General features: G+C 45.5%; 1 long non-coding RNA gene across 1 annotated transcript; it reads left to right on the top strand.

The window, feature by feature from the left end:
- The first annotated feature begins 13,820 nt into the window (after nt 1–13,820).
- Nucleotides 13,821–19,158, top strand: LOC308576224. Its single transcript, XR_014003151.1, has 2 exons — nt 13,821–14,201; nt 17,905–19,158. It is a non-coding gene; the product is annotated as an uncharacterized lncRNA (long non-coding RNA).
- The last annotated feature ends 2,034 nt before the right edge of the window (nt 19,159–21,192 follow it).

The following is a 21,192-nucleotide window of genomic DNA, read 5'->3' as shown; positions in this document are numbered from 1 at the left end:
TGGCTTTGCTTTGAATAGGACTAATGCTGCATGCAATACAATCCCTGTAATTTATCCGACGTTTGTCCAGCAAAATTAAAGGGTGGACTTCATTATAGCTCAACATTAGCCTATAAGCATGTGTGTGTGTTTGTTTGTTTGTGTGTGTGTGTGTGTGTGTGTGTGTGTGTGTGTGTGTGTGTGTGTTTAAAGGTTACTATGATTAACAAAACAATGTATTCTTTTACAACTGCTCTGATAAAAATGAAACAAGGCTATTTCTAGTGTGGCAGTCAGAGTTCTTTGAGGATGGAATGCTCAGAAGTGTTTTATTTGCCCACGATAAACTAAGGGTTCATCCAGAAAGCATGGGTCCGAGTAGTTTTCTGCTTGTCCCACACTTTCTAGGCAAAGTCCAAGTGGTTTTGCCCTGGCTCCATTGCTTTCCTTTGGAAAACCTACTCTCTATCAATAAATCAGAACAAATGTCAATCCAGGGGAAACCTGATTGACGTTTGTTCTGGTTTAGCGATAAAGATCGGATTTCCCCAGGAGAAAGCAACAGGCAAGGGCAAGTTTGGATGAGCCCTAAGCTAAGTGATGAAACATGAATTTAAGTATATATTCTAATCTCTCTCTCTCTCTTTCTCTCTTTCTTACACACACAGCTGTATACCTAATTTTTTTTCATGATTAACCAAATCCTTTAAAAGACCTAGGGACGCGGGTGGTGCTGTGGTCTAAACCACTGAGCCTCTTGGGCTTGCCAATCAGAAGGTCAGCAGTTTGAATCTCCACTACGGGGTGAGTTCCTGTTGCTCAATCCCAGCTCCTGCCAACCTAGCAGTTTGAAAGGACGCCAAAAAGTGCTAGTAGATAAATAGGTTCCGCTCCGGCGGGAAGGTAAATGGCATTTTCACGCTGCTCTGGTTTCCAGAAGTGGCTTAGTCATGCTGGCCACATGACCCGGAAAAAACTGTCTGCAGACAAACGCTGGCTCCCTTGGCCAGTAAAGCGAGATGAGCGCCACAACCCCAGAGTCATCTGCAACTGGACTTAACTGTCAGGGGTCCTTTACCTTTTTAAAAAACCCAGAGCATGCTTGTGTGAAGTTCAACACTCTAAGCACAATGCCACCACTGGCTCTCATCAGCATCAAAGACTTTCTGAAAAGGAGGTGGGAAGTCTTCAAAGGTCAACCGGACACTAATCTACAAATCCAGAAGATAATCTAAGCTTTTGGGGAAAGGGAGTTCCACATACAGAGTCCCAGGTTCTTATTGTTGTCGTTTAGTCATTTAGTCGTGTCCGACACCATAATTCAAAAGCATCAATTCTTCAGTGATCAGCCTTCTTTATGGTCCAGCTCTTACTTCCACAAATCACTACTGGGAAAATCATAGCTTTAACTATATGGACCTTTGTTGGCCCCAGGTACAAAGTTCTAAATGTTCAGTGCCTGCTAACCATGAGAGATATTGGACTAGACAGCCTAACTTTGGCCAGATCCAGCAGGGCTTTCCATATGTTGTTATAGGATTTGACAACAGCTACTACTAGCCACAATAGCTATGTTCTGTCTCTACCGTTGGAGGCAGTAAATGCTTCTGAATACCACTTGTTGAAAGCCACAGGAGGGAAGAGGAGTTGTTGTTGTGCTCATTCATGTCCAGCTTGCAGGCTTCCCACTGCAGCATCTCATTGGCCCCTGTTAGAATAGGATGCTGGACTAGATAGGTTTTTGAGATCTAAATAATAACAACCCACAGAATTGCCACTGAGATAGTTCTGACATATCACACAAAGTGAACTTCCAAGGCCATCTTCATGGTTCTTTGGTGTGTGGGGCAAATCAAAGGAATTTAAGAGGAAAGGGGAGTATTTCTCCTAGACCAGGCTTCCTCAACCTTGGCCCTCCAGATGTTTTGAGACTACAACTCTCATCATCCCTGACCACTGGTCCTGCTAGCTAGGAATCATGGGAGCTGTAGGCCAAAAACATCTGGAGGACCGAGGCCGAGGAATCCTGTCCTAGACCAAGCATGTCCAACAGGTAGATCGTGGACATCTGTGGTAGATCACAGTAGATCTCCCCCCCCATACTTGGCCTGTCAATAACAATTGGTAGATTTTTATAATGTGAGTAGATCACAGTCTCTTGGGAGTTGGACGTGCCTACGTCTAGGACCTAGACCTACCAATATTCTTTCCTGGAGTAGATCCCTTCCCTAATCTATAAAATACTATCCTGGTTGTTATCCAAGATTTCTTGTTCTGGAGGCTGTGGGGAGAAGGTGGGAAGAGGCTGCAAAACAATGAGTGAATCGTGGTTTTCATAAAAGATCTCACCCTGGTTTTTGGAAGATAACGACATCAGTCAATATTACTGTGACATGTTTGTTTTCTCAGCTGCGAACATGATCACAGCAGCAAAACATAGCCGAGCCCAATCAGCCAAGCCTTCAAGGTGACTCTTATCACATTGGATTGCTCACTCGTGATGAGGTGTCATTAAAAACAACTAATATCAACAAAGCAATTAAAGGTTCTGAATTTCCACCTGCATTTCCTGAACCCACGCTCTATTTTAGTATTGAAAACAGCCATCAGAATTCAATGGGCTGCAGTCCCCATTCCAGTAAGAAGCCTCCACCCCCAATCTTCAAATCCTTTAATCTGGAGGTGATGCCCAGGGCTCAGCTTGGAGATATTCAAGATGCAAAGCCTGCATTGCCCCAGCACCAGTTTTAGGGTGATTCCACTGTGCAGGACACTGAGATGAAGGCATGCAAAAGATAATGATAATAATAATAATAATCAGTGCTATTCCTAGAAAAAGCAGTGCCGGAACTCACCATGAATGCCTACCTTGTTCTGTTATAAAGGCAATGGCGCCCACCTGAGAAGTGCCAGAACTGAGTTCCGGTGAGTTCCAGCTAAAAAAAAAAAGCAATATAGTGGCACCTTGGTACTTGAACAGCTTGGCTCCCGAACAGCTTGGCTCCTGAATGCCGCAAACCTGGAAGTAAGTATTCCGGTTTGTAATGTTTTTCGGAAGCCGAACATTTGACACAGCTTCCGCTTGAGTGCAGGAACCTCCTACAGCCAATTGTAAGCCGCGCCTTGGTTTTTGAATGGTTTCGGGAGTTGAATGGACTCACAAAATAGATTACCGTGGTACCTTGGGTTACAAACACCTCAGGTTATGAACACTTCGGGTTACAGGCTCCGCTAACCCAGATGTGGTACCTTGGGTTAAGAACTTTACCTCAGGGTGAGAACAGAAATCGTGCAGCAGCGGCGCAGGGGAAGCGGGAGGCCCCATTAGCTAAAGTGGTACCTCAGGCTAAGAACCATTTCAGGTTAAGAACGGACCTCTGGAATGAATTAAGTTCATAACCAAAGGTACCGCTGTAACTTCAAGAACCAAGGAAGAAGAAGAAAAAGAAGAAGAATATTTATATTTATACAGGTACCTACTGAGAAGATACATAAAAAAGCAACTATACCAAAAGGAATTATTGTGAAAATAAGAAATATGGGGGGGGGGATAAATTTTGTCCTCACTCAGGGTGTCCTATTACCCCTGGTTGTCCCGTTGAAAAGCATAAGACTAGAGGGAGCTGCCTTATACAGTTGCATTGGTTACTACAAACTAAAAGCCTATGAGGGAAGGTTGCACCATTTGGGACCTTTGGGTTTAGAGAAAAGGCAAGTAACAAGGACGATCAATCCAATCCTCGATCTCTCATCACTGTCATGTTGGCTCACCAAATACCCTCAAGAGGAACCCAACTATTGATCTGTTCGCTTGCAAGGACTTCAGGAAGGTGTTAGCAGGTTTTGTGGCCCAGAAGAAGTGCAAATCCACAGGTACACACAGCTATCTCTGCTATGATAATGGGGGTATCGTAAGACGCAGGAGACTTTCCTACCATCAACTCTACAACATGTTCAGCCAACACAGCTCAGGCTCGTCTTGCTTCACATATCCAACAAATGAAAGCTTGCAGTGGGTGTCAAGTGGAATGGTGATATGAGGACAGGATCCGTAGTGAGTCATACCACAGGGAAATGATGCTATCGTTCAGTTGAACTTCTGAACTCTCCATTAGGATTTGGTCCAGGCTCTTTTGTGATACCGGCTTGTTTTGGAGAGAGGAACTAAAAGGAATGAGCTGAACGCATAGGAAAATAATAATAATAATAATAATAATAATAATAATAATAATAATAATAATAATACCCCACCCACTCTGGCCGGTTCCCAACAGAATATTAAAAACATGATAAAATATCAAACATTAAAAACTTCCCTAAACAGGGCTGCCTTCAGATGTCTTCTAAAAGTCAGATAGTTGTTTATTTCCTTGACATCTGGTGGGAGGGCGTTCCACAGGGTGGGCGCCACTACCGAGAAGGCCCTCTGCCTGGTTTCTGAAGGAGGGTCTCCCCCCCCCCCCCATCGTTCTACCCGGACACTGAGGTCCAGCACCAAGGGCCTTCTGGCAGTTCCCTCACTGCGAGTTTAAGTTGTGGTCATGTCAAAAACACCAAATATGACTGTTGCAAAATGTGTGCATTTTGATCTGAAAGGAGTAAAGTAAAGGTAAAGGGACCAATGACCAGTAGGAGGACATAAAATGGAAAAACAACCAACACCCTTTTAGAATGTGGGGTTTTTTTGGGGGGGGTTATTGGGTTTTTGTTTTTAGTTTGATTTAATATGTTGTAGTCTTGTTGTGAACCACCTGAGACCTCCAGGTATAGGGCGGGGTATAAGTTGAATAAATAATAATAATAAGTGCATAGCTTGGGGGTTACTCCTGGACAAACCTGTCGCTAGAGTGTCTAGTGTCTCCTGTGACTAGAAGTGACTTTTAGCAGCTTCACCTGGTTCGCTAGCTATGGCCATTCCTGACCACTGTAGTCCACTGAAGCATTGGTAACCTTGAGGCTGGATTACTGTAATGCTCTCTGTGTGGGGCTGCCCTTGGCTCTGGTTCAGAAAGCTCCAGGTGATACAGAATATGGTGGCCACATTGCTGCTGGCCATCAACACATGATACCTTTGTGAAAACAGCTACACTGACTGCTCATCGACTACCCAGCCAAGTTCAAGGTCCTTGTATTAATTTACAAAGCTCTAAATGCCTTATGTCCAGGGAACCTCAGGGAACACCCAAAACCCTTATACCCTAGCTAGGTCAGTGTTTCCCAACCGGTGTTCCGCGGCACACTAGTATGCCGTGAGATGTTGCCTGGTGTGCCGCGAGATGTTGCCTGGAGGGAGGCGGGCGAGGGCGTTTGCTTCCCGGAGGACTTGTGGGAAGCCGCCCTTTCCCTGGGCGACGCGCCGCCTCGCGACTCCGGAGTCAGTCCCGAGGGCTCTCGGAGGGACTCGCGAGCGACGGCGCGGCGGCTCCGGGGCGCGCTCAGCTGGGCCGCCGTGCGCCCCCGCTGCAGCTGCCCGGCGTGGAGCGCGACGCGGAGCCGGCCGGGCTTGGAGGCGCCCAGGTAGGGCCGAGCCGGGCGGGGGCAGGGAGGTCTCGGTCTGCTGCGGGCGCAGGAGGGCGAGCGGGAGAGAGGGAGCCGTCGGGTCTCCTGGAAGGAAGCGAGGCGGCGGCTGAGGGGGATGCAGCCCCGTCCCCAGCAACAGGCGCTCCTCGAAGTGAGGCCACAAGTCGGGGCTCGGACAGGGCCTGGAAGCAGCGGCTCCGGCTCTTGGGAGCGGAGAAGGGGACTTCGAAAGCAGCCTGGAGGAGAAAAGCCCCGATGCAGCGAGAGCGGGGAGCGTGCTGCCTTGTCCAGGCCTCCTCGCTTTGTGCCGTCCACTGCCGGGAGCAGGACACGGGGGCTCCTCGTTCGCATGCTTTCCCGGGTGATCGGTGAGGGTTAGGGTTAGGGTTAGGGTCCCTCAGTCCCTCGCTTTGCTGCCTCCTCCCCCCCCACCCCCAAAGCTTGGAGGTTCCCCGGCAAGGGGGAGGGAAAAAAATTGAAAACTTTCACTTTTGTGCGTCCCTCCCGGCGTGACGCTGCGCGCTGACGTCACGGGGCTGTAATGGTGGTGTGCCGCGAGATTTTTTTCATCAAACAAGTGTGCCTTCGCCCAAAAAAGGTTGGGAAACACTGAGCTAGGTCACTGAGATCATCTGCAGGAGTGTCGCTGGTGGTTCCAAAAGTTGGCAAGGCTCATTTGATAATAAGAAGAGACTGAGCATTTAAGTGCCATTGGCCCAGTCCTGTGAAATCCTCCGGCAATAAATATTCTACAGGCTTCTTCTGTGCCAACCTTTAAATGCTTGCGGAAAGCTTTTCTATTCTGCCAGGCCTGCGCAGACAATTAAGAGTGTGTCCTTTCATAGCAGTTGATTGATTTCTCTTTTAAACTTTTGTATCGCTTTTATTGTACAGCTATATGTTTTTACTGCCAAAAACCTATTTGATATATATATTATGACAAAGAGGTATGCAAATATTTTAATCAATCAATCCATTGACAAATGCATCTGATCATCCCGGCCAATGTTAAACAAAGAGAGTTTGCCAAGCACTTACTTTATTTTATTGACTGCTTGAACAATGAGCTGTCTTTTTAACTCCAGAATCGTAAAGCACAACAAAACATATATTTCACACGGGAGCACAATTCTGGCTGATGAAATACAACCTCAAGGCCACGTTTCTGTCATCAAGTCAAAACAGCTGCAGATTTGGAAACCTTGTGACTCACAAAACTGGTTTCCAGGGCAATTGTGGATTTGGGTGGGTGGGAGGCCCCTCTAAAAAGCAGCTTTGTCTAATAGAGATTCATTACTTAGTCTCAGATGTGGGGAATAACCCCAGGTAAGCTGTGATTACTATAATAGCAGGCGTTTGCTTATGCGGATGGTTTGCCTGGTGCTTTTGAAGAGCACTAGGGTTTCATTGTTCCAAAGAAGCGCTTCCTTTCCTCCCAACCTCCTGGGTATTGTTGTCCCCATTTCTTTGGCTAATGGAGCTTCAATTATTTCCACGGCTATTACGTGGCAATGAGGTGCCGCCTGCCTTTGCAGTAAGTAGGCTTTTTCAGAGGAAAGTGCATATTTCATCACAGGCGATGCTTCCTTCCTACCCACCGCACTCCAAGATTTTGGGGATTCAGCACCTATATTTTCTAAAGAAAGCTGAATATGCAGAAATGTGCCTCCTTAGGTAGGGAAGGACACACCTCAAACTCCTCTGTTTAATTTCTGTATGTGCAGGTATGGGACACGTCTCTCTTAAGTGCCTGGCTGGGATGGGGGGGGGGTCTGCTTCACTGGTAAGGAAAGAATCATGCTCTGCCAAGGCCCCTTTCTTCATATTCATTAGGGATAAACAGAACATATGAAGATAGAAAGTGTCTGATGGATCAGGCCAATGGCCCGTCTAAGTCCAGCATCCTGTACTCACAATGGCCAAGCAAATGCCTTTGGGAATTCACAAGTGGGACCCAAGCACTCTCCCCTCCTTTAGTTCCCAACAAAGCCCTTTCCGAGCCTGCAGAGGAGAGGGTGTTGCGGGCAGGACACTCCCACATTCGCGGGGGCTTCCCTTGCCCCCGCGAGAGTTGGGGAATCCCCGGGCGTGCCTGCAACCCAGCCCGCCAATTGGCGGGCGGGGGAGGCGCGGCCTAGGCTACTTAAGGCCAGGCACGCCTAGGGAACGCCCTCTTTTCCCTCTCGCCCAGCAGCTGAGCGGTTTTCCCATCCCACCCACCCTTAGGTTTAGCTAGAATTGACCTTGCTATGGACTCCGGTTGGTCGCCGCAAGGGGCCTGGTAGGAATTTTTCCAAGTTGGCGCACTTCCGGCCTTTTGGTTTTTTCGCCTACCTCGTAGCAATCGTCACAACTTTCGCGGTATTGGCGGTTAGGCATTGGCATGGGGCAAGGGTTACGAGAATGGAGGGGGGGAAGGAAGCGCCATCACCTTTCCCCAAGGAGAAGGGGTAGTCCGGTAGAGGACTCCCAGGGGGGCGTTGCCTTGTCCGAAGCCTGGAGAGGTAGGGCCTCTGGCACGCCCCTGAGCGGTGACACCCGTGGGATCCTAGTTGCCGTACTTCAACAGGACTCCCGCGGTTTGTGTTCAACCTTTCCCGGTCACCATGCCGGGTAGTCGATAGAAGCCAATGCCTAAGGCCAATACCTTCAATTCTGTAATCAATAAAGTTGTGGCCTTTTATGCCCATTAACCTTAAACAATGTGTCCGAGTCTTTATTCATATGGGGGAGGAAACTTGCCACGCAACTGAAGTCAAAAATATCCAACCATGGAAGCAGAGCAGAGCCATTGTGGCTAGGTGTCAGGCGGCTGCGACCAACTCCTACAGCTGGTTGCCCAGGAATGTACAAAGACGAGGAAATGTTTCTAACCGTATGCTTTTTATTCAGTGTTTACAGAGAGAGGCTATAGAACCCAGCCTCTTGGATAATGGCATTGTCCCGAGTGAATCTCCACCCCCCATCTCTCCCACTTCCTCATTTGTCACTTCTACGGATGCTGACAAGTGCCCACTGCCTTTGAGCTCTTTGGGTTGGGATGTGTCCAAGGGAACGGGGGCAATTTGCAGGCCCCCAGCTGGCTCCAGCCCACCGACTGGCAGCTAGGTGAACTCCGGTCCTTGGAACAGTATCAAAACAGTGCCACACAGCTTCAGCAGCCGTTGGAAGCTGGGCACACAATCCAGCAGAGATAAGAACTCTTTGCAACATAAGGGCGGACAGAGGCATATGTAAGCATATTTACAAGCAGTTATTCAGAGTAGATCAGGACAAAGAAAAATATATCTGTTCTCCTTTATGTCCAACAGCAAGAAGCATAAGCAAAAGCTATAAGCAATGGAAGTTCCCAGCAGGCTGTCCTGAAAGTAAAGACATGTGACATACAACAACTCCACATGCCTGTTCTAAGGGTGGAACGGAACATCTATATCCTAACACTTTGTTCTCCTACTTTCAAGGCTTTCCAGGTTCTAGGAGTGGGGGGGTCTGGAATGCTTTCTAAAGGCCCTGTGTCCATCAGTTGCCATCCCCTTGGTGCTTCCTCTTCTTCCTCCTCCTCCTCCTCTCCCATTATTTCCCAACTTTTCACCTCATCTGCCTCTGAGCTGTGACCTCCCTCAAACCCCTCTGTAATTCTGAACTGTCTTCCTCTTCTCTGGAAGGGTCAGGCTGGGGAGGCGGTCTCTACCATTCCTCCTCTGTCCAGTCCCTGTCACTAGGAGCCATTGAAAGCCTTCTCCTCCATGAATTGGTCCAATCTTCTTTCAAAGCCTTTCAAGTGCGTTGGCATCCCTACTTCCCATTGGAGCGAGTTCCACAGTTTAACTCTGCAATGTGTAAAGAAGGACTTCTAAAATCTGTCCTAATAACTTCCAACATTCAACATCCATGAGTTCTAGTGTTGTGAGAGGAGAAACACTTATCTCTGTCCACTTTCTCCATGCCACCACAATGGGGACTGTTATGGTAGCAGTTCCCAAAGGGGCTCACCCAGAAGGTGGGCTGTCTGTAGATTTGACCAGCAGGCCAGGTGTCTGAATGTGGATCCCTGCCCTATGCAATGTCAATGCCACATACCTGATTGCAATTAATAAAGGCCACATTCACAGCATAAATGCAATGCCTACAATAACACTTTAATAGCTATGTCTTTCCCCTAAAGGATCCTGGGAACCATAATTTGTCACGAGTGTTAGGAGCTGTTAGGAGATCTCTGTTCCTTCCCAGAGCTACAACTCTGAGTGGTTTAGGATTGCCAAATTAGGAATCAATGTCTCTTTCCAGGGAATTCAGGGGAAAACAATAGCTCCCAGGATTTTTTGATGGGGGAAGTGTTTAGAGTTGGATAATAGGGCTTTAAATGTGTGGTGTGACAGACCCTGCAGGTGCCCCTATTTTCCAGGTACAGTCCTGGATTTACAGATGCCATCCCGGTTTCTGATTTGATCCTGGAATGTCCCACTTTTTCTTAGTAAAGGTAAAGGGACCCCTGACAGTTAAGTCCTGTGGCAAACGATTCTAGGGTTGTAGCGCTCATCTCGCTTTACAGGCCGAGGGAGCCAGCATTTGTCCACTCCACAGACAGTTTTTCTGGGTCATGTGGCTAGCATGACTAAGCCACTTCTGGCGCAATGGAACACCGGCACCAGAGCAGAGCATGGAAACACCGTTTACCTTCCCGCCGGAGTGGTACCTATTAATCTACTTGCACTTTTTGACGTGCTTTTGAACTGCTAGGTTGGCAGGAGCAGGGACCAAGCAACGGGAGCTCACCCGGGTGTGGGGATTCAAACCACCAACCTTTTGATCAGCAAGTCCTAGGCTCTGTGGTTTAGACCACAGCACCATCCGCATCCTCCACTTTTTCTTAAGATGTCCCTAATTTCATCAGAGAAATCTTGGAGCGTGTAAAGCTAGGACTGTCATGTCAGAAGTCTAAATTCTGGCACATTTTGAAATATGGCAACCCTAAGTTGTGCGCCTCGTGAGCCAGGGAGATAAGTAACTAAATTACCTTTAGAAGGCATCTGCAGACAGCCCTGTATAGGGAAGCTTTTTGATGTTTTCTGTTTTATTGTTTTTATATATGTTGGAAGTTGCTCAAAGTGGGTGGGGTAACCCAGACAGGTGGGTAGGGTATAAATATTATCATCATCATAATCATCACAATCATCATCGTTTTGAATAGGGCATCCCTATTTTTATCAGGGAAATGTTGTAGGTTATGGTGTTAATGTGGCCAATGTTGTAGCCCAGTTTTGAATGATGTATGTCCAGAGATGGAAAGAAGAAACAGTCCAAACTAAGGAAGACTGGCAACAAAAACTGATGGAGTATATAGAAAGGCAAAACTTACCAGAAGATTAAGAAATCAAGAAGAGAGATGTTTTAATAATGAATAGGGAAATTTTGTGGATTATTTGAAGAACTGTTGTAAACAGCTTACATTGTTAGCAGGACTGATATAAACATGTGCGGTGAGAATAACTTAAATAGAATGTAAAGAATAACAAGTAAATAGATTGAAATTGGATATACAGTGGTACAAGATATAACGTAAGTAACGGCAGAAAGGGGGGGAAGGGGGTTGATATTACGTTCTGGTGTTTTAAATTGTTAAAATATTTGTAAAATGAGAAATAAAATTATTTAAAAACCAACAAAATTGTAGCTCAGTTTAACCCACCCCCTGGACCAATGTGTTTCATTTCTTCCTGCACCAGTGAGGACGCCCCATTGTGCATCACCACAAGGACCTCGAAGCAGTTTAGAAAAGGCAATCGAAAATATTCATTAAGAAAAGCATGCATTAAAAACAAAACATTAAAATATATAATAGAAGCAGTAATTTCATAAATAACAATACTTACGAAAGGCACTGTTCAAAACGGTATAAACAGATTACACACCTGCTAAAATTACATGCTGAGGTAGACTGGCTTGTTGGAACAAAGAAGGGCTTTGACGGGCACCAGAAACAATACAGCAAAAGTGTCTGCCTAATATCAAAGAGCAGGCAGTTCTAAAGGGCACACTAAAGAGTTGGTTTCTTTCAATGGGATGAACCATCTGCCCATAATACTCGGTAAATGAGTCTGGGTGGCCACAATAAGACACGGGAGCGTTTTTGAAGAACACCAACAAAAGGCAAACATTATTTTCCTGATTAAAGGCTGGCAAACGCCACTCCTGATTCATAATTTTTAAAAACCTTTTTCACCAGACTCAGTGGTGGTAGATGGGTCCAGGCCTGCCAGCCTCCGCCAGCTTCACCATTGTCTCATTTCCCCTTCCAGTCCCCGAATGTGTGCATGGACAGAAGTCTCAGGTCATGAACAGGTTCCTGCTGGCATTAGCCAACAGAAAGCCCCACTGACTTACAGCTCAAACCCTTAATAAGTTGTTGTTGTTTTTTGTCAGCAGTCTAGCTCATGATAACAAGATGCTGGAAGAACTTGGCAGGTGTTTCTTTGACAAATTGGTTCAATAAAGCAGACATCTTCAACCCTTCCAAAACCTGCTTTTAATCCAAACGTACATTTGGGATTTATTTCTTAATCTTTTACCATATATTTTCATGGTGGCAGTGCTCCTATTGTGACCGTCCTTGGATCATGCTGTGACCCACTGGTGGGTCCTGACTCACCAGTTGAAGGCTACTGGTGCTGATGATACTGAGTTAGATGGATTGAGGGTTTGACTACACGGCAGCTTCCTACACTTAATACAGAGAAACTAGTTGAACCCTAGTGCAATAAGGCATATCCTGTTTTCCAGGACAATAACACACGACAAGGAACTCATAAGTCACTTACTCTCAGCAGCTAGGAATATCCTAACTAGACACTGGAAGGACCTATCAGGAGTGGACACAGGTACTAAAATATATGGGAAACTGCCCTGCTAGAAAATTTAACCAACAAACTTAACCTAAAAGGGGACAAGTGAAGGAGGATGCCTTCACCTCAGTTTGGCACCCCTTTATCACATTTGTTGTTGTTGTTGTTTAGTCGTTTAGTTGTGTCCGACTCTTCGTGACCCCATGGACCAGAGCATGTCAGGCACTCCTGTCTTCCACGGCCTCCCACAGTTTTGTCAAACTCATGTTGGTAGCTTCGAGAACACTGTCCAACCACCTCGTCCTCTGTCATCCCCTTCTCCTTGTGCCCTCAATCTTTCCCAATATCAGGGTCTTTTCCAGGGAGTCTTCTCTTCTCATGAGTTGGCCATACATACATGGCATAATAAGACAATGACCTATCCCCCACAACAGCATATGAATCAATATTGCTAATCTGACCCGACAACCCCCCTCCACCCTCACACATACAAACAAACTATACTGCAACCAGCCAAACACAACCAATCAAGCTCTGGAACCTCCAATCTCTGACAATGCCAATAAAAATATAAATATAAATAGGTCCCCCCCTCTTTTGCCCCCAACCACACAATAACCATGGCCGAATGTAAACGAACTGTGAAAAAGACTTTATGAATTGAGAGTGGAGATGCTATGTGTACTTTTCCGCGTTTAATTGTTTGTTTTGTTCCTAGTCCCTGTGTTAGAAAAAAACAGAGTTGTGGTGGTAGTAGCTATGAAAGGGAAGTGGTGGTCTAGTTCAATGATGGAGAACACCTGTGGCCCTCCATCTGTTGTTGGACTACAACCTACCATCATCTCAGCTAGCATGGTCAATACTATGGTGCAACTCCAACTTCTACAACATGTAGAAGACCACAGGTTCCACCCTGCCATAAAGTCTGATGTCTCCACACACAAACACACACCCCTAAGTGGTTGGGGTTGACACAGAAGAGGTCCTAAGAAAAAGTGTGAGTCTAAGAAGCCACTTTGTAGCCTTAGATCCAATAATAACCTCAGAATTGCAGTGTGCTGGAGATTAGACTGGTGCAGACTGCCGCTATCCTTCAAAATCATTAACAGCAACCCTGCAGTTGATTTACATATCATAGAAAACAGCTTTCAGGTTCAAAAGACACTGATGTAGTGACTGCAAGGGATTAATTTAAAGTGTCTGGTGATCCTTGAAGATAAGTCTCCGAGACAGCTGTTTTCTCCTGTCCCCACCATGAAACAAGCTATAGAGAAGATGAATCACAGCCATTAGTTTATTAATCAGCTTTAGACAAACTGTGCCTCGGAGGGTTCTGGACAAACTTGAAGGAAATGTGAGGTGCACGTTCTAAGTCTGGGCTGGCTTTCAGCAAACAAAAAACAAACAAACGTTCTGACACTTTCAAAGGCAGGCAAGCGAAATTAAAAGTTGCTTTTGGGAGTGAGGGAGCATCTCGGGAAGACAACTGCTTCTGACTTGTTGGAAAAGAAGCCTGAGAGTCTGGGAACAGGCAGTTTTCCAAGTCCAGGATTGCTGAAATCAGCATTGGTTTGGTGCTCCAATGTTCCCTTGATACAATTAAAAGGAAGCAGAAGGGTGTAACAGCAATGTGTTGCTGCCCTATATTAAAACCAGGTGCTGAGAGACAACGCTCAATTGCTGTAATCAGGGAGGAGGAACAATTATAGCAATTTCAGAGAAGCGCGAGGCATGCGGGAAAATTGGAGCCACATGAGCAGAGGGTGTTTCCTACCCGCGAGGCTCCTGAGCAGATAGTATAAGAGCTCTTCCTCCTCCGCTCTCTTCCAGCCCAATCTGCTGAACCTTGTGAAGAATCAGGTAAGGTCTGTTCAAAGGCAAGGGGCTCAGATCTCTGTATAGCAAATGAAACACCAATTGTGGGGTAGGAGTTTTTGCTTTTGCTTAAAGTGCATGTTTGCTGAGAGGAAAAAACCCACTATATTGAGCGTGGCTTACTTGCAGGTAGCAGGGCAAATGCCATGTTAACCTTGTGGCTAAAAGCAGCAGGGCTTGAGGGATCAGCTAAGCCTTCGATCCAGCCATAGTCCCACTGCTCATGAGAGCCGGGGGTGGAAGATAAAAGGGGATGCCTCTTTGCTGTGCTAGTTCCCAGGCTGGTACAGGAAAAGAGGCCTGGATCAGGGCCATTGCTATCACGTGACGGCAGCAGGGTCATTTTGAGATCCCTTGCCATCTTACCTCTAACTCTGAAAGCTATGTTTCAGAAGGTTCCATGGGCTATTGCTGATGGAAATGCCACCAGCCATAGCTTCCACCTGTCTGTCATTTGGGCAGATGTCTTGGGGAAATTCCTTAGTGGTGGGTCTCCTGCATTGATGAAGGCTAGCATAGCAAGGCAAGGCTATGCATAGGGAAACCTAGATGTCATCCAAACAATCCTTCATCAGAGAAGGGTTTTGGTGTGGTTTTTTTTTGGGGGGGGGGCTTATATCCAATGTGAGTCTTACTGAGAGAAGTCTCATTGAAGTTAAGGAGGATGACTACCTTAGACTCATTAATTTCAATTGGTCTACTCAGAGTAAAAGTCGCATTGGATGCTTACAACCTAGGAGTGGTTTGTGCTGTTATGCCTGGTGTCTGGCTTTCACACACAACAAGTTTTTTGTATTAAAAAAGGAGTTCAAGTGGCTATTTAGATGCAATAAAATGGGTGTGTAGAAACTGGCTGCCCCAGTTTCAGACCGTGGGAAGTCAAAACAAAATTATTACAATTTGGAAGACAATTGGACCTTTTTTATTTTAGTTTTTTATTTTTATTGGCTCTGATTTGATATGTTAATTGGATGTTTTTATTGGAAAAATTAATAAACGCATTAAAAAAGAAAGAAAGAAACTGGCTGCCCCAATATTCTCTCAGTAGCTATGCAGCTAAGTGTTATGGGATATTTATGGTTACATATTTTTAGTTCTCTTTTATGCATGCAAAACTGGGGGTTGCAGGATTAAAGCAACACGCCAGATTGATGTGGGGGTGGTGGGTGGCATGGGGGTAGATGAAACAGCTAAGGGATTTTCAAGGTAACAAAAAGAACAAGATGCATGGTGAAGTGGAATATGCATAGTTCAGTGGTAGAACACCTGCTCTGCATGCAGAAGGTCACAGCCTCTATCCCTGGCAATAATAATAATAATAATAATAATAATAATAATAATAATAATAATAAATTATATCCCACCTATCAGGCTGGGTTTCCCCAGCCATTCTGGGCGGCTCCTGACAGAATTAAAAGCACAATAAAACATCAGACATTAAAAACTTCCCTAAACAGGGCTGCCTTCAGATGTCTTCTTCTAAAAATCAGATAGATGTTTACCTCCTTGACATCTACTGGGAGCGCATTCCACAGGGCAGGTGCCACTACTGAGAAGGCCCTCTGCCTGGTTCCCTGTAACCTCACTTCTCACAGGGAGGGAACTGCCAAAAGACCCTCAGAGCTGGACCTCAGTGTCCAGGCTGAAGGATGGGGGTGGAGACGCACCTTCAGGTATACTGAAGGTATATCTCTGAGTAAGGCTGAGTAAGGTATATCTCTGAGTAAGACTGGGCGAAATTCCTTATCTTAAACCCTTAGAAACTGCTGCCAGGGTTGATAATACTGAGAAAGGTGGACCAATGGTCTAACTTGGAATAAAGTAGCTACCCATGTTCTGGGGCATTTTTTTCAGCCAGAACTCACTGGAACTCAGTTCTGGCAACTCTCAGGTAGACGTCATTGCCATTCAAAGAGAATAAGGGAGGTGTTCATGGTGAGTTCCCGCACCATTTTTTCTAGAAAAATAGCCCCGCTGTGTTCCATTTTTATGAGGGTTCTTCAAATTCCTGTCTGTGACTATATGGAATGTGGGGAGGATGTTAGTTTGGTTTCCAATTTATTCCCCACTTCCTGAGACAATACACAAACTGAAATGCAGCCATCCTTTGAAATTTGTTCTCCTCTGAATTTCCAATACAGCTTTCCAACCCTGTCCCAATGTGCTCTAAACTATGTAGATTAGGGAACTGTGTGCATCAAAATACACATATTAGTACAAATAGCATCTTTCAAAAATAAGTATTATTAGGCAAAAATGCAAATGAAAATGTCCATATTAGAAGAAATTTGCATTACAATTCTGATTATTTTTTGTGAGGACATGTATATATGATGCAGAAATATGCAGAATATGAGAAACTCCGAGAATCTGAAATATATAGATTTGTCTATACCTATCTGGGGATTGTGAGTAATAGTCATAGTAATAGTAGTAGTAGTAGTAGTAGTAGTAATAGTAGTAGTAGTAATGGTAATAGTATTGGTAATAGTAGATGGTAATAGTAGCAGTAACAGTAGTATTGGTAGTGGTAGTAATGGTATTAGTTGTAGCAGTAGTAATAAGAATAAGTAATAGTAGTGGTAAAATAGTAGTAATGATAATAAAAATAGTAAGATGATGAAGATGACAATGAGAATGCAGTTTTTCAGTCAAACTGTTTGTGGTAATGATCAGTTCTCTTCTCCCTGGTGATGGACAAAATTAAGAAGGCCTCTGGTTAAAATTGCCACCCAACTTTATCTAGAAAGAAGAGAGTGGGGGTTGATTTGCTCATACCCAATATAAGAATCCTGAAAGTATCTCTTGTGTAGAAGAGACATTGAGGAAAGGCCATAGCTCAGTGGGGTAGAGCAGGGATGTCCAACAGGTCGATCATGATCTACTGGTCAATCCCCAGGAGGTGTTGGTAGATCAGTCGATCGTGGGCTCCCTTTCCTTTGTGTTGGCAAAAGAGCAACTGGCCCCACCCCCTCACCCCATCCACCATTCATGCATGATCGCTAGAACGGAAGACGGAGTTTTCGCTGTGAGGCTGATCGCTTCCTTAGCGATCTTTTGGTGAGCAACTTTTCCCCTTTCCCCTTTATCAACATTTTTGAATCTCCTCCCTAAAAAAAGATTGCAGTCTCTTGGGAGTTGGACATCCCTGGAGTAGAGCATCATCTTTGCATGCAGAAGGTCCCAGGTTCAATCCCTAGGACACCTCCAGAGAAAACCCTGTATAGACCCTGGAAAGCCACTGCCAATCAGATACCAATGGGAAGCACGCGGGCAGGACCTGGGTGCAACACTCCACACATGCCATTCCCAGAAACTGGTATTCAGAGGCACGCTTCCAAAACAGTGTTGGTGAAACATAGCCATCATAGCTAGAGGCCAATGCTTTAGGTCAGGCCTGTCCAACCGGTCGATCACGATCTACAGGTTGATTGTGGGCTGTCCCTGGTCATTCCTGGTTGAGCTCCAGCGATTGCCCAATCACCCCTCCCAAAAAAACCTCAACAACTTAACAACTTTGGTCATCCTCCCCCCAAAAAACTCAACAACTCTGGTCGATCCAATGGGTAGATCACTGCCAGTTTATTCATAGTGGGAGTAGGTCGCAGTCTCTTGGAAGTTGAACACCCCTGGTTTAGGTTAATTGCTTCATTATTTGTGATATGTGTCTTTCCCCACTTCATTTTAGATTTGCCTCCCACCACATAGCCATGGTTTTCCCCGGGGAGCTTTGTGGCTACAACGTCTCCTGCAGCACAAGCCTCCCCTCAACAACGCTCCTATTGCAACCACCAGCTATTGTGGCTGAAACAAAGCTGACGGACCTAGAGATCCTCATCCCAGAGCCCCCGCCTTGTGAAATCCCAGAATGTGGCTTCGATCCATGCCACTTGCCTCCATGGTACTGCCACCTGCCTCCTGAGCCACCCATCATTTTTGCCACCTTCGCCACTTGCCTTCATGAAGCATAAGTGTGGCTTGCCGGCGGCCATCTTGCAATAGGCCCGTTTCAGGCAGGAGGCGCTGCGGACAGGAAGTAGGGGCTGCATTAGGAACGGAAGTCTGGAGCAATGCTCCACACATTGGGGCCACACTTGTTATTGGCGCCTGTCCTTAAAGGTTCAGGATCGGCAGCCATCATCCATTTTGTATATCCATGTAGTAGAAGTTTGAAAACAACAACAATAATAATCACAGGTGCTGTGAATTACAGTTTTAGCCCGAGTCTTTCTTTTTGGAGTGGGGCAATTCAGGTGACTATGTCCAGAGCATTCCAGAAGACGCAGGTTGAGAGGTGGGAGGAGGTGGAGGAAGAGGTGGAAGAGGAGTTAGTAGGCCTAAAATAGCATCAAGGGAACCTTTGGTCCTTCAGACACTGTTGATCATCATCAATGGTTGGGGATGATTGGAGCTGTACTTCATCCTATTTGCTGGATCCTATGTTCCCGTTCCCTGGCCTAAACCATACTTCAAGGGTGGCTGACCAGGGATCATTCAGATATTGCAAAACTACAACTCCAGTCAACCCCAGCCAGTATTGCCAGTGGTCAAGGGAACCTGTAGTTCATCAGCCTCTCAAGGGCCACAGGTTCCCATACCTGTCATAAGTCTGCCCGCAGTTAAAGCTTTCTTTGTTGGCCATCAGATTGCTTCCTAAACTGCTGGTACCAGAGGCACATTTCCCCCTCCCATTTTAAATATCAGTCTTACATCATCCAGGTATTTCCTTTCCGAGTGTGAGTAAAGGGGAGAACTATATGTCATTGGAGTTGCCCACCCAAATGTAATGGCAATGCCTCTTTGGAGGGTATTGTTGAGCCTCTGTGTCATTAGGCACACCTAATGCAGATTTGTACATTCCTTGAGCCAGATACCTTTCTTCTTATGCTATGTAGAGTGCTGTGTACATAGAAGGTGAAATAAATAATACTATGAAACAAAAGCATCTGGTTCATCAGAGGTATGTTGGAAGCAGAGAACACCAGCAGAGAGTACCATGAAGAACATTAGCAGGCATACACTTCGCAGTAATTCACTGCAATCCTAAACCTGCATACTCAGAAGTAAGATGAACTAAGCGTGCACACACCGGTTTCTTTTGTGGGCCACAAAGTTACGAAACACTGTTTGGATATTAATACAGTAAATGTTTGGATATTAATACAGTAAATGGATATTAATACAGTAAATGTGAAGGAGACAAGATGGAGGAGGACCAGGTGGGGAGGACCAACCATAACTTATGTCATGCAAAGATACTTGCAAAGTCCATCTGATGACATCATTAAAGGCATTTGAAAATGTTCTTTGGCTTTGTTGCTTAGACAATAAAATGCATTATACAAAAATATATGTAGTACTTACTCCACCTAATTAGATTCCATCCTATGATTTAGAACGTGGGTGGGGAACCTGGTGTTGTTGGACTCTAATTCCCATCAGTCCCGGCCAGTATGGCCAATGGTCAGGAATGATGGGATATGTAATCCAGCAATATCCAGACAGCCGTAAATTCCCCACACCTGTCCTAGTCCAATAATGTCCCAACCAATCAGGGATCATACATTAAAAGCACTCACAGAGGGCTAGGGAGCCCATGTCTATTCAGATGTTGTTGGATTCCCAGCTACCACCAGACCCAGTGGTCAGCAGAGCCAATGGTCAAAAGTTGTAGCTTGGTAACATCTGGAGGACCACAGATTCCCCATTCCTGGTGTAGATAATACTTACCTAGATAGACAAATGGGCTAATTCTAGATAAGTAAGTGGGCATGTTTCTCTGTGCACGTTGTAGACTCCAATTCCCATTATCCCCAGACAACATGGCCCAGTGGTGGATGTTGTCCATTGGGATTGGTTGGGTGGTAATCAGGGAAAGCCAATGACAGACAAAGCCAACTTATTCTAATTTTGTCTCTTTCCTTCTCCCTGATGGGTTCTATAAGGGCAACATTGAGACCAAGGAGGAGGGGTAGGAAGCTAACAGTCTGGACTATCTCCTGGGCTGGTTATAAGCAAGAAGTCAGGAAGGTGGGTGAAGGCTAAAGGCAGACTGAGATTGGTAGGACAGTGCCCCCACTTTCCCTAACAGAGCAGTTTCCACTGGTGTGGCCAGTGGCCAGGGATCACTGGAGTCATAGTTCAAAATCTGGATTTGTGGAAGTTCCTCATCTATGGCTTAAGAGGTAGCAACGGAAATGTGATAGAAATCAAATACCAAGGAAACATACAATTAAATCCCACACCATCAATTTTATGTGAGTACTAATGAGGTGCTATTGCAACTATCTCCCATAATCATTACATTCCCCACAAACATGACATTTTAATTATGGGCTATTTCAAATTTTCAAAATACCAGTCCATTACTTCCTCACACTGTCTATGGCCAACAACAAAAAAGTAAAAGTAAACAAAAACCACAGTTCATTTGCCAATAAACACAACTATTTTTTACAGTTCAATCCTGCACATGTCTACTCAGAAGTAAGTCATATTGTGTTGACTGGGAATCCTAAGAATCATGGTTCAAGGTCAACCAGAGAGCTTCATGGCTGAGCATGACTAGGCACAAGGGGGAATATTAAAATACAGAGCTGCCCTTGAACAAAGTGAAAGTGTGACTTGAAATCTGAAAGTTCCTCCTCAGTGGGATTTGAGGAAATATCTAAAGACTGGCTGCAAAAACCCAGACATGTTTCTCAGAGAGGTTACACAGGGCCCAATTCCGTTCATTAGGGGTGGGAAACCTGTGGCACCTCCAGACATTGGACTCCCGCAACACCCCATCAGCTTCATCTGTCAGTGTGGCCCATCTACAGGTATGCTGGGAGTTGAGTTCATAATCACTGGGAATGCCGTTTCCCCTTATACCTGCCCTAGAAGAAAGATGTCTCATAGAAGAAGTATGGACCACTGAAATCCTCTTGGACTAGTCTATGGCTCTTAGTTGTGATGAATATATATTACTTCCAAA

Source organism: Podarcis bocagei, assembly GCF_964188305.1.
Source record: "Podarcis bocagei genome assembly, chromosome: 16".
Lineage (NCBI taxonomy): Eukaryota > Metazoa > Chordata > Lepidosauria > Squamata > Lacertidae > Podarcis > Podarcis bocagei.
The sequence above is the reverse complement of the archived record's forward strand: the minus strand, read 5'-3'. Positions and strand labels throughout refer to the sequence as shown.